The 13,057-nt window shown below is 34.7% G+C and overlaps 1 protein-coding gene, 1 long non-coding RNA gene and 1 pseudogene across 4 annotated transcripts in view; 2 read left to right on the plus strand and 1 right to left on the minus strand.

Moving 5' to 3' along the window:
• Window positions 1-4,886, plus strand: part of LOC140531062 (kynurenine formamidase pseudogene) — a 48,435-nt pseudogene extending 43,549 nt beyond the window's left edge.
• The window catches only part of LOC140533895 (uncharacterized), a 149,211-nt gene extending 138,532 nt beyond the window's left edge, over window positions 1-10,679 (minus strand). The window contains exon 1 of the long non-coding RNA XR_011977094.1: window positions 10,477-10,679. This is a non-coding gene — a long non-coding RNA (uncharacterized lncRNA). The remainder of the gene's footprint in view (window positions 1-10,476) is intronic.
• SLC38A4 (solute carrier family 38 member 4) overlaps window positions 1-13,057 on the plus strand; it is a 132,768-nt gene that overhangs the window by 44,439 nt on the left and 75,272 nt on the right. The gene's annotated exons all lie outside the window — the stretch shown is intronic.

Genomic DNA, 13,057 nt, shown 5'->3' on the forward strand with positions numbered 1-13,057 from the left:
TGATTGACATTTATTTTGTTTTCATTTGAAAGAGCAGGAGTAATTGGACCAGACCTGTGATTTCATTGGCATAGTAAACTCCTGGTGAGAAAAATCTCAAACGATGCAGGTTTACCCACTCTTCGTATTATTTTCTCCAAGAGTTGTTTGGGAAACTAAGTTAAGTGAGTTGTCTATGATCACATAACCAAGTGTGGACTTCTCCAGTCTCAGAGTCTGATTCCCTCTGTGCTGTATCACACTGCTCCTTTTCTGGTTCTTTTGCTGTAAGTGTTTCTCTGTATATTGGACTTTTCATCTTTTACCTCCTTGGGTTTTATGCTTATCAGTGGGATTACTGCCTCAAAGGATAGGAACAATCAAGTCACTTCTTTAGAGCAATTCCTTGTTGTTTTCCAGGATGCTTGGATCAATTTACTGCTCCACTGGCAATGTATTAGTGTTCCTGTCTTTTCATAACCCTTCTGACATGGATAAATTTCCGTTTGACAATTTGCTGAGTGTGAAACCTCAAAATGGTTTGGAAGTGCGTTTTCCATCATTATTTGTGATTTGGAGGAATCTTTTATATTGCTGTGAATTGTTTGGTAGTTCTTTTTGGAACTGTTTGTTATACCTTTGAACACTTGTTCACTGGGGAATGGAATCTGGTTTTGAATATTTGTGTTAATTTCCCATAAACCTTGGTTAACACACATTTATTAGAGATATTTAGTGCAAATATTTTCTTTTCTCAATCCACCATTTCTCTTCTTATGCTAGTTGCATTGATTTTCTTCATGAAAAGGCTTTTGAGTTTCATCTTCAATCCTCTTGGGCTTCAACTAGAATTATAACATTGTTTATAAGGATAAATGTCTAATTCCTTGGAGGGAGTGTGAAAATACTCTTGAAAATACATCCAAGGGATATCTAGCAAAAATATGTGTGTTGACTTTGGGCTCACATTTAATTGCAAAGCTATTTCAAAGGTTGAATTCTCATCCTTGTATAGCCAGCCTAGATTTATTCTATACTTGTCAAACCGAAAGGAGAACTTGAGATATTAAAACACTGGAGCTGCAGGCGGATTTCAGTCTGACAGACAGCAAAGCCATGGCTCTTCTGCAGCCAACCTCTGGGACTCACCCTGGAAGCTACTCCCTGTCCAAGGAGTAGCTACCAAGCCCAGGCAAACAAACAGAGTCTACTTGGTACTGTTTATGGACAAGGTGATGGTGAGAAACTGGACATTTATTTCCCTGCCAAGACCTCTGCAGAGTTATCTTTTTTCCTGTTTATTCACGGGGGATATTGGCAAGAAGAAAGTAAGGATTATTCAGCCTTTATGGTGCCCCCATTGACGGCAGCAGGAGTAACAGTGGCTGTAGTGGCTTATGATCTTGCTCCTAAAGGTAATATTGATCTGATGCTGAGCCAAATGAAGCAGAGTGTCCTTTTCATCCAGAATCAGTACTCATTCAACAGGGGAATTTACCTATGTGGACCTTCAGCTCGAGCTCACTTGACTTCCATGGTGCTCTTGACAGCCTGGGTTGAACATAAAGTCATTCCTAACATTAAAGACTTTTTCTTGATCAGTAGGGTGCATATTTATATCAACGTCATACTTCAAATGACTTTGGAAGATGCCCAGAGGAATAGCTTCATGTGTTGCCAAAAGGAGGCCCCGAGTCAAGTGATTTCAAATTGTGAATTAATAATAGCTACAGATCAGCATGATTCTCCTGAGTTCCTTAGATTATTTTCAGGCTCTGTGCTTACATTGGTGGAGAGCTTCATTTACAGAAATCTCCAATGTGGATCACTTTGACATCATTAAAAAATGATTCAGAATGAATATATACTGACTCAGGTTATTTTGAAGACAATTTTCCAGTAATGAGAGAACTCAGAGCCTCACCATGTTTACCATAGATTGGAGAAGAGCAAAGAGCACTTCTCCAAAGCTTCAGTGAGAAACCAGAAAGCTGCTCTCTTTCTTTTTCCATTCTGGGAAGGTTAGGGGTTTAGACCATTCACAAAAGCTGCATAAATAGCTTTGGTTTTTTATCTTCCCTCATGGAAAAAATATTTCTCTGTGCTTGCTAAACTGACCACTAATAAAACCTTTTAACTTGAAAACCCCCCACCCTCAAAGGAGAGAGAAATAGTATAACACAGCCCAATCGGGAGTCTGTTCCCTCAAGTTCCATTTAAATACTTCAAATGTTATAGCATGTAACCTGAATGGAGTTTGAACAAATTCAATTTCATCCTTTGGATATAAGTTCCATATTTAGTGCAAATGAAAACAAGAAGTTACAGAGGACCTATGTTAAAGGGCATATTTCAAATAAGAAAACTTGGACATCGACTTAGCTCTGAGAAAGTTTCCTGAAAAATTCAATATAGCTTCATTTTGTAGTAGCATATGTAGTTTATGTTAAAAAGTTTGGCATTGGAAAATGTCTCATATTTTGGTTTTGTTTTATCATTTTTACTGATAATACCAACCTGCCCTCCCCCCCAAAGGAAACACACACTCACACACACATACACATGCACACTCACACATACACACATACTAGCCCCATTAAGTTCATTAACATGTTTAAATAGTGGCTTTAGGAAAGCAGTGGGGAGCAAATATGTACCATGGCACCCTGTAGCTTTAACTGTCTGGTTAATATTAAACATCCATTGCAAAGGATGTCTTGTTATAAGACTGTTTTCTCAGATTTCATGGGTCATGGCCATAGCTTGTCATTCACATTCTCCAACCCCCTATTTTTACAATGTGGAAATCAACTATTTGACAAATCAGTTTTTTGAATGAAAAGCAACAATATATTACCTAACAAAATGTGCTGAAATTCACTTTTAATTTCATTTTTAATAAATGGAATAGCTGAAGTAAAAATTTTAATTTATTTTTTATCATAGTCACTTGATAAAAATGGATAAAAGTGAGCAAATTGTTCAACACCTATACAGTAGAATATTTATGAAATGAGAATAACGGGCTGATCTTGAATGGCCTAGAAATCAAGAGATCTGAATTCTAGTTTCAATTATCCATATGTGTGTGACATCAGGAAAATCACACATGCTTTACATTTTACCAAGATGCTTACCTCATGTTAATTCTATTAAGTAGATACTGTAAGTATCTATTCAATAGATATTTATTTGACACTCTTATTGGGAAGAGCACTATTATTCTGTATTTGTAAAATCAAAAGAAGAGAGAAATAGTATAATGCATCCCAATTAGGAGTCTGTTCCCTAAAGTTCCATTTAAATACTTCAAATGTTATAGCATGTAACCTGAAGGGAGTTTGAACAAATGCAATTTCATCCTTTGTGTATAAGTTACATATTTAATGCAAATGAAAATAAGTTCTAGAGGACCTGTGTTAAAGGGTATATTTCAGACAAACAAGCAAACTCGGAAATCAGCTTGGCTCAGTTAAAGCTCCCCGATGCAAAGGAGATGCAAAATTTAGATAACCCATTCTTTGACCTCATTAAGTTTGCACTTTAATCAGATATTTGATACAACTGGACACAATTATAATAAAAAAGACACATCTTACATGAATTAAAAAAATTGGAAAATGAAATTCTATGTGAAACTCAAGGGGTAGGGTTTATAATGAATTTGACAAGATTTCATGGAGTAGATGGCATTTGAGTTGACCAGGTAAATAAAAGAAGTCACAAATAGAGAAAAATGTGAGTAAAAGAGTAAAAACAGAAAATCACAGGGAATTTTCAAGGTATACAGTTTAGATACATTTTTGTCTGGCATCTAGAGCATGTGAGGAGCGTGCCACATGTGGAGAGCATGTCACATGTGTAGAGATCTAAGTGCCAAGCAAAAGAGTTGTGATCTTTTCATAAAGAAGTGCTGTGATAAGATTATTTCATAAGATAGATTATTCTGTCAGTGGTTTGAAGGATTGATTGAAGTGGAGAGGGAGAAGAGGTAGGAACACTCATTAGGAAACTATTGAAATAGTCCTAGAAAGCAATAATTAGGGTCTGTACTAGAATGGCGGTTGAAGAGATACATGAGAGGGGATGGGCATAAGAGATATTACAGAAATAAAATTAACATAACTGGGTGAACAACTGGAAATAAGATTTAAGGGAGAGAAGATTCAAAGATAATGAAAATTTGGTGGTATTTCTCCCAAAAAATTAAAGTAGAAGGTTTAAGGGAAAAAAACTTTAGGAATATTGAGTCTAAAATGTTAGTTGTACATGCACTTGAAGATATCCTTCAGGCAATTATTGGATAAGTGGGTTTAGAGCTTGGAAGACATTTGAAACTGAACATAAATATTTTTGTGTTATCTGTATAAAGGTGGTAGTTCATTCCATGGGATTAAATGGGATTGACTAGGGAGAGAATATATAGGGAAAGTTTCTGTGCAAAAGGGACAAAGTACCCACCAGAATGAAAACAATCAGAGAAGGAATAGTTAGAAAGAAAGAGAACCAGCTAAGTATGACAGGGAAGGAGAGACTATCCAAAGGGATGGTAAAAATGGGTGAGGTATCAGTATGAAAAATGAAAAATATCAATTCACATCCAAGGAAGAAGAAATAAAGAAAATAATTAGAAAATATTTTGCCAAATTATATGAAAACAAAACTGACAAATTAAAAGAAATGAACAACTATTTATAACTTTATTAAATTCTCAGGTTAACAAAATGAGAAATAGAAAATTCAAATTAAGAAAAATAAATTGGATAAACTTTTAAATAAGTTTCTGAAGGGAAAAAACATCACAGGACCAGATGTATTTACAAATTCTATTAAGCATTCAATTGGTAATCTTGATATTATGCAAAGTGTTTGAAAATGCAGAAAAGTGATACTTTACAAGATTCTATTTATTATATAAATATTCAGTATCACTAATGAAGAAAATTGTAAAGTTTACTCAATATTAGGAAAACTATTAACAAAATAAATCATATTAATAATTAGAATAGTAAAAATCATATCCTTACATCAAAAGATGTAGAAAAAGTTTTTGACAAGATGCAATACTGATTTCCATAAAAAAATTAGATATGGTTCTAGAAATACTAACCCTATCAAGCACAAGAAAAAAAAGCTGAGGGATAAACATAATAAAAACCCCACAATTATTGCTTTTGCAAGATGATAGGATAGTTTACTTCAAGAATTCCAGAAAGTAAAATTAATAGTTAATTGAAACAATAAGTTCAGTAAAGTGGCAAAATATAAAACAAATCCATATAAATCAGCTGTATTTGCATATTAACAAAACCCAGAAGGAAGAGAGAAAAAGAGAAATTTCATGAAAAAGGATCACAAAATGTTTGATATACTGAGGAGTTTATCTACTATGATGTAACATAGAAGAAAAACAGAAAAGGAATGTAGGAATATAATTACTGCTCCTCATACCCAGAATTCATTCTCTACCCCACCCTTCCTCATAGAATTCCTCTTTCCCTTGAGACAAAGTTCACATCTCAACATCTTCCAACCTGCTAGAGTCCTCCCTCCATAACTACCAATATTCAATCATTTGCATTTATTTTATATGGATTTATTCTGCATATTTTTATATATTATGTATTATTTTACTCAATATAATATAGATTTCTTGAGAATAGGAATTGCTTCATTTTGTTTTTTTGAAATATTGTACATCTTATGCCTTTTGTAGTGCATGGAACATAGGTGCTGAACAAATTCTTGTTGATTAATTGATACACATGTCTTAAAATTTCAATTGAAGTACAAGTCTGTTAACTGAGGAAACAAGCATTTTTGGTAACATCCCTCCTCTAGGACCTTATCCTTGAAGTCATCTCCTGTCTCTCATAAATCCATAGTCCCTGTCTGCTACCCATCTGCCTACAAATATGTGGAAGTATCCCTAAAAATAAAAAAAAAAAAACCAAACCAAACCAAAATACCCAAAAAACCAAAACCTTTCCCTTGGCCTTTTCTCTTCATATGCTTCACATTTCATCTCCATCCTAAACTTTACCACTAAATTTTTCCAAAAAGTCTATCCCAGATTACTCTACTTATCACCCAACTCAACTCCTTACCACATTACAGTCTGGCTTATATCACCACCATCTTACTGAAATTTCTCTTTCTAAGGTCATCAATGATTTACTAATTTCCAGATCCCATTAATCTTTGCTCATTCATTTTCCATTTTTGTATTTTTCTTTAAATTTTTTAAATTAACAAAACTTATTTTGTCTCCCTTTCCCTGCCTGATATATATGTATATATATGTACATATATTTACACATACATATATAGACATGCATATATATATGTATATTTTTAAGCACATGCACACACACAGAAACACACACACATATATATACACACACATATATATGTTTGTCGATATAGATATCTACTTGACTAAACAAAATATGCGTGGAGAAGGAAAACAAATTTCAGCTTTAGCCAGGTAAGTGTGTGTGTGTGTGTGTGTGTGTGTGTGTGTGTGTGTGTGAATGCATATTTCCTTCTGTGTGTTGGAATCACCACCTCCCTGTCAAGTGCAGAGTAATTTTTCAGATTAATTATCAGTCTTCTGGAATTATGGTTGGTCATTACCTTGGTCAGAATTCTTTAGTATTTGCAAATGGTTTGATCTCATAATGTTGTTGCATAAATTATTCTCTGAGTTCTCTTCACTTGACTCCACATTTGTTAACACAAATCTTCCCAGGTTTCTCTGAAACCATTCTATTCCCCATTTCTTAGAGCACAATAATATTCTAGTACATTCATATGTCATAATTTGTTTAACTTTTCTCCGATCGATGGCCACTGTCTTAGTTTGCAGTTCTTTGCCGTCAAAGAGAGTTTTTTTGTAATTTTTGTATTTTTTTTGTAATGCATTTTTGTAATTTGATCCTTTTCCTTTTTCTTGGATCTCTTTGGGGCATAGACATAGAAATAGTGTCACTAGGTCAAAAGGGATACCCAACTTAGTAACATTTTATTGTAGTTCTAAGTTGCTTTTGAGACTACCTGCAACAATTTATGCTTCCACCAACAGTGTATTAATGTACCTCTTTTCTTATAGTCCCATTTGCTATATGCAGTAATCTGGTAGGTATAAGATGAAACCTTGGAGTTTCTTTAATATGAATTTTTCTTATTAGTGATTTATAGCATTTTTCATATACTTGTTGATAGCTTTATTTTTTAACTTTGAAAACTGTTTTTGACTATCAACTGGGGAATGGTTATTGCTCTTATTAATTGGAATTAATTCCATATATGTTTTTGAAATGAGAAATTTACTGCAAAGAGTTTTCCCTCCTTATAATTTTGGCTGCACTGGGCTTGGTTGTTCAAAAACTTTTAAATTTTGTGTAATCAGAACTATTTGTTGTATCTCCTGTCATATTGTCTCTTCTTTGGTCGTGAATACCTCCCTTATCTACTGATAGAAAAGACAATTTCTTTCTTGGTTTATTTAATTTGTTTAGTATGTCACTTTTTATGTCTAATTCATTAATATGTTTAGAGCTTATGCTGGTATATTATGTGGGGTGTTTGTCCAAGTCTAAATATCTGTGAGACTGCTTTCCAGTTTCCCCATCAGTTTTTGCCAAATACTGTGTTCAGAACTCCATGAAGTCTTTGGATATATCAAACTCTAGGTTATTGGTTAATTTGCTTCTCTGTTATGTAACTAATCTATACCACTAATTGATATCTATATTTCTTAACCAATACCAAATAATAATTTTAATTATTACCACTTTGTAAAATAGTTTGAAATATACTACTTCTGTATCTCCCATCTTCCCATTTTTTTCATTATTTCCCTTGAAATTCTTGACCTTCAGATGAATTTTATTACTATTTGATTTGATCTTATAAAGTAGTCCTTTCATAATTACTAATAAGTAAAATAGTTTATATAATTGTTATATTTATTATATTAATAGCCCACTCATAAGTAAATAATATTTCTCCAATTATTTATATTTGTCTTCATGTTTATTGAAAGTGTTTTGTGATTGCATTCATATAGTTCCTGTGGTATGTCTTTAATACATTTTATTGCCATTTTAAATGGAATTTCTCTTTAGATTTGTTTCTGCTGTATTTTGTTGGTAATATATAGAAAAGCAATGATTTATGTGCGTTTAATTTATATGCTGAAATTCTGTTGAATTTGTTGCCATTTCAATTGCTTTTTAGTAGACTTTCTAGGATTCTGTAAGTAAATACATTGATGAATACATTGATCTTTACTTTCTTTCACTGATGAAAGTGTTTAAAGAAACATTGCTTTTGCAGGATCCTCAAAATGTCTTTCTGTTGATTCTCTGTTGCCATTGATGAACATAAGTTCATCCTCAATACGTAGCTGTGATTTCTTTGATTTGTTCTCAGACCCCCCAATTCTTTAGGATTAAATTATTTAGTCTCTAATTAATTTGGAATACTTTATTCAATGGCCTTTTATTAAACATAATTTTTACTGGGATTTGGTTAGTAAAGAATATGTTTAAAATATCTGTCTTTCTCAGTTGGTTTATGAGGTTTTAATGCTTTAATACATGGGTGGTTTTTCTAAAGGTGCGATACAGTACTGTGAAATATGTATACTCCTTTTGATTCCAATTCAGTAATTGCCAGAGATCTAGCATATCTTTTCTAAAATTCTATTTATGTATTTTAATACCTCCCCTTTCTCTCTTTCTTTCTCTCTCTCTATTTCTTTTTGTTATTAGATTTGTCTAAGTCTAAAAGCAGTATGTGAGGTGCTCAGCTATTATAGTTTTGCTATTTATATCTCTCTGTAGCTTGTTTAGCTTTTCTTTAAGTATTTAGATGTTAAACCATTCTATGTGTAAGTTAAGTATTGACATTAATTCATTGTCTATGGTAACTTTCAGCAAAATGTAGTTTCATTGCTAATCTCTTTTAAAGGAGACTTCAATTGCTGTGTATTATCTCGAATTTGCATTTTTTTAGTTCAGTGTAATTGTAACAATTTTTTTCTCTAGATCCTTATGTTTAACTCTTTTTGAAGCTGAAACACATTGTTAAACAACATATTGTTGGAATCTTCTTTCTGGTCAATTCTATTGTCATCTTTCATTCATTTTATGGGTGTATCCATTCCTTTCACTTTCAAACTATGAATATTAATTACATTTCTTCTCATCATATTCTATTGTACTTTTATCTCTTTGTTCCTTATCCATCTTTCTCTTTATAAAAAGGTAGTACTGAGAGAAAGGAGCAGTGCTCTAGGCTTGATGCAATCAGGTTCTGCTCTCCTGTCCCTTTTTTCTTTTCCTTATCCAGAGAACCTTATCCAGAGAAAAATAATTTCTTTATTTTTAATTTTTTAGTTCATCCGAAACATAAATGATTTTTCTTCAACCCTTTGCAAACTTTGTGTGAATCTTTGGATGTTTCTTTTAAACAACGCATTACTAGATAGTTTTTTTTTATCCATTCTGATAACCTTTTCCATTAATTCACATCCACATACGGTCATTAATTGTGCATTTCTCTCCATCCTTCTTTTAGAGATTTTGGAGTTATTCTTTTCTGCTGAGTTTGTTTTGGATACTCCTGTCTCCATAATGGCTCTTTATCCTGGTTAACTTCATTTGTTTACTAATACTAACAATAATACTTTCTATACTGAGACATAGCTGTTAGGGTCAGGTTTTGTGCACTTCTGGGAGAAATTTTGAGACTTTATGTGGTCCTGATTCTTTGTGGTCCTACTGATGCTTTCTCTGGATATTGAGATCTCAAGGACTGTTCACTCTAGAGACCTGCAACTTTCAGCATATCTATAACTGTCTTATCCAGGGTGAGGTCTGATGGCTGGCCTTCTTATTCATGTATTGTGAGCTGCTGACCCGTTTTGGTTTGGATGACACAACTGTAAGGTTGCCCTTGGTTAGAGCTTTAGTATACTGATAGTGCCCCCAGTGCCTTTCCACTTGCTGCAAGGCTGTGCAGGTTCATAATAACTGAGCTGCATACTATTCCTTATCCTGACCTTCCTTTCCCAGTTATTCAGCTACAGACCTTAGAATGGGGAAGGGACTAAATTCTAGAGAGTATTTCAGGGTCAGAGCTACATAGCTGATGATTGCTTCTGTTTCTGCTTCTTACCCTGGTACACAACCACAGGTTAGTACCACCTGGATATAGACCTCTAGTTCCCACTGGATCTGTGAGCCAGATAAGGGGTCATACTATTACATCTACTGGTTAGCTTTTATTTCCACTCCTTACACAGTGTCAGGCCCTGGGAATTTAGCAAAGTCTAGTTTCACAAGCACTCTTTGCCCTAAGGTACAGCAGAAGGTTTCAGTTCATTTCCCAGTCTGGAAGGCTCTGAACAGCATCTTCCTATTCCCATTCCTCCATCCCCAGTGCCTGTTTGTTTCCCTATTTTGACTTGAGCTGTAAGAAAAGACTCACTGTGTTTTTTCCCTTGGATTTTCCAATCATTAATCAGTCTACTCCTCTTCTTAGACCTTTGATGGTGGAGTTATGGTGAAGACCTGTGCTGTACTGCTTCCTCCCATGTGTCATCTTTGTTGACCTCCAAATGTTATGTTCTTCATGGATTTCAGGGATATTTGAGGTTAAAGAGCTGTAAACTTGCCCATGTAAATGAGTGATCAGAAAAAAAGGTGCCAAAAGCATTCTATAACCAGGAGACAAGGCCTCTGTCCAGTGAATTACTGGACTTTCCACATGCAAATATTGCCACTTACGGTCTGAAAAGGACAAAGTCTGAATAGGGCTTTGCCTCAAACACAAACATTTCAACAGTGTATGAGAAATGAAAGCTATCCACCAGGGTCACCTATAGCCATCAACTGTAACTGCTGACTTCTCTTCAGGTCTGGGAACATCATCCCATAATTCACTTCTCTCAGATGACAACATCTCTCAAATATATTTTTCCATATGCCTTTTCCAAACCATATCTTCTCCACATTATAAGCATTAAAACTCAGTCTCTCAGGGCAAAAAGGTTGTCTTAGTAATTTCTCTCTATTCTTAGTCTCTCTCCAGAAAGCACAATTAGTTTTTCCAGTGGCAATTGCGTTTCTCTGCTAGGATTCTATTACTGCTTAGAGATAAAGTAACAATATCACTAGTCTTTGTGGTTGATGTGGAGGAGAGGAAAGCTACACTTTAAAATGTTTTGTTAAAAGAGATGGCTTGCTGGGTAGGGGAAGGTAGAAGGATATATTTAGAAATGAAGATGCTTTAAAACAAATACAACTATATATCAAGAATAATAATAAGCACACTTAACTTCATTTTATACCAGTCATAGAGCTAGAGAAGATCTGTAAAGATCATTTGGTCCATGACCCTGCCCCCAGGAAGGCAAGGTAGGAACTAGAATAGCTTTATAAGTGTGAACCTGTGACAGTTTCCTCAGCTCTACAGCTGAGGTCAGAAAGTCCTTTACTCTGTGCCTTAGCTTTCCCATATTTAAAGTAATAATAATATTTTTAATGCCACATTGAACTTTCAAGGGAATTATGTGGCTTAGTTATAACTACTAATATAATCACAAAATGCTATAGATGGAAAGGAACTAAAGGATAAGATAGTCTAGTGCCCTCAAATATTTTATGGATAATGAAAGTAAGTGATTTGTACTGTTACAGATATTGAACAGCTAGGTAACATCTAGAACTAAGATACTGTGATTCCTAGTGTGATCTGGCTGTCTCCCAGAGCCAGGCAAGCTTGATCACCCCCTCAGAGTTCCAGAGGTATATCCTGAGAGATTGAGGTGTCTTCTCCTCTGCTCTCAGCTCAAAATCCTTATTGTTAGGTTTTTGACTAGCAACTCTGTTTAACCACTTAGCACCAGATAATTTTTTAAAAGTATATTTGCTTCGAAGATATTGCAAGAAAAAATGTGCAAAGATTTTCTCCTGGGAATACTTTATCTTTACCACTTTGCTTTCTGGGGGAATAGGCTAAAAACTTAGCTTAGTTCCTACATGGTATTGGTTCAACCAAGTTCTTGTCTAGAAGAGTCATGACTGAAAGTTAAGTTCTTGTTTCAGCTTTCACTACCACGAATACAGGAGGTCAAGACCTCGGATTGCTCCTTGTTCCTCAGGTCATAATTATTGTGTCAGCTATAACACCAAGTCTGGAACTCCAGAACTCCAAGGCATCCTCCAGACCTCTCAAACTCACAAGTTCCTGAAGACTTTACAAACTCCACCTATACAATGGAAACAGGAAAAAAAAAGATTGACAACTTAGGGTTCATTTCGCTGGGACCATATGTGACTTCAAAGGTAAAGAAGACCCTAAGATTGCATCATCTAACCACATAGTCTTTGAATGGATGCTCTAAACTCTCCCAGCAAAAGGAGGATGAAGAGAAGAAGAAGCTGAGCTGACAGGCTTTTTTGAAGAGTCTGAAGTGAAAAGCTCCACTTCATATAGCTAGCTGACAGAAATTAGTTATAGAATGTATGTTTCTTAGTCTTAGACACTTCTGTTACAGGTCATCACAATTCTCTCAGAAGTAAGCTTCCCATGTTGTCTACTCAGGCAGTAGGGTGTACGTGCCAGGCTCCCATCACATAAATCTAATGCCCAAAGTACTTTAAACATCAATCAAGTCAAGTAAACAATCAATTATTAAGCACCCATTGTGTTTCAGACATTTTGCTACACACTGAGGATAAAAAAAGAAAGGTCAGAAAAAATAATCCCTACTCTCAAGGACTCACAGTCTAATGGGAGAGATAATAGGCAAAGAAATATATACAAGCAACATAGATACAGGAAAAATGGGGAGGGGATAATCACAGAGAAATGGCACTAAGTTTCAGGAGTTCTGGGAAAAGCTTCTTCAAGAAGTTAGGACTGAGACTTGAAAGAAGCCAGGGAAGCCAAGAAGTAGAGCTAAAGAGAAAGGGAGTTCTAGGCATTGTGGGTAGCCAGTGAAAATGCTTAGGAGTTAGATGGAGTGTTTTGTGCAAGAAATTTCAAGATGCTAGTGTCACTATAT

This window comes from Notamacropus eugenii, chromosome 3 (assembly GCF_028372415.1).
Source record: "Notamacropus eugenii isolate mMacEug1 chromosome 3, mMacEug1.pri_v2, whole genome shotgun sequence".
Classification (NCBI taxonomy): Eukaryota; Metazoa; Chordata; class Mammalia; order Diprotodontia; family Macropodidae; genus Notamacropus; species Notamacropus eugenii.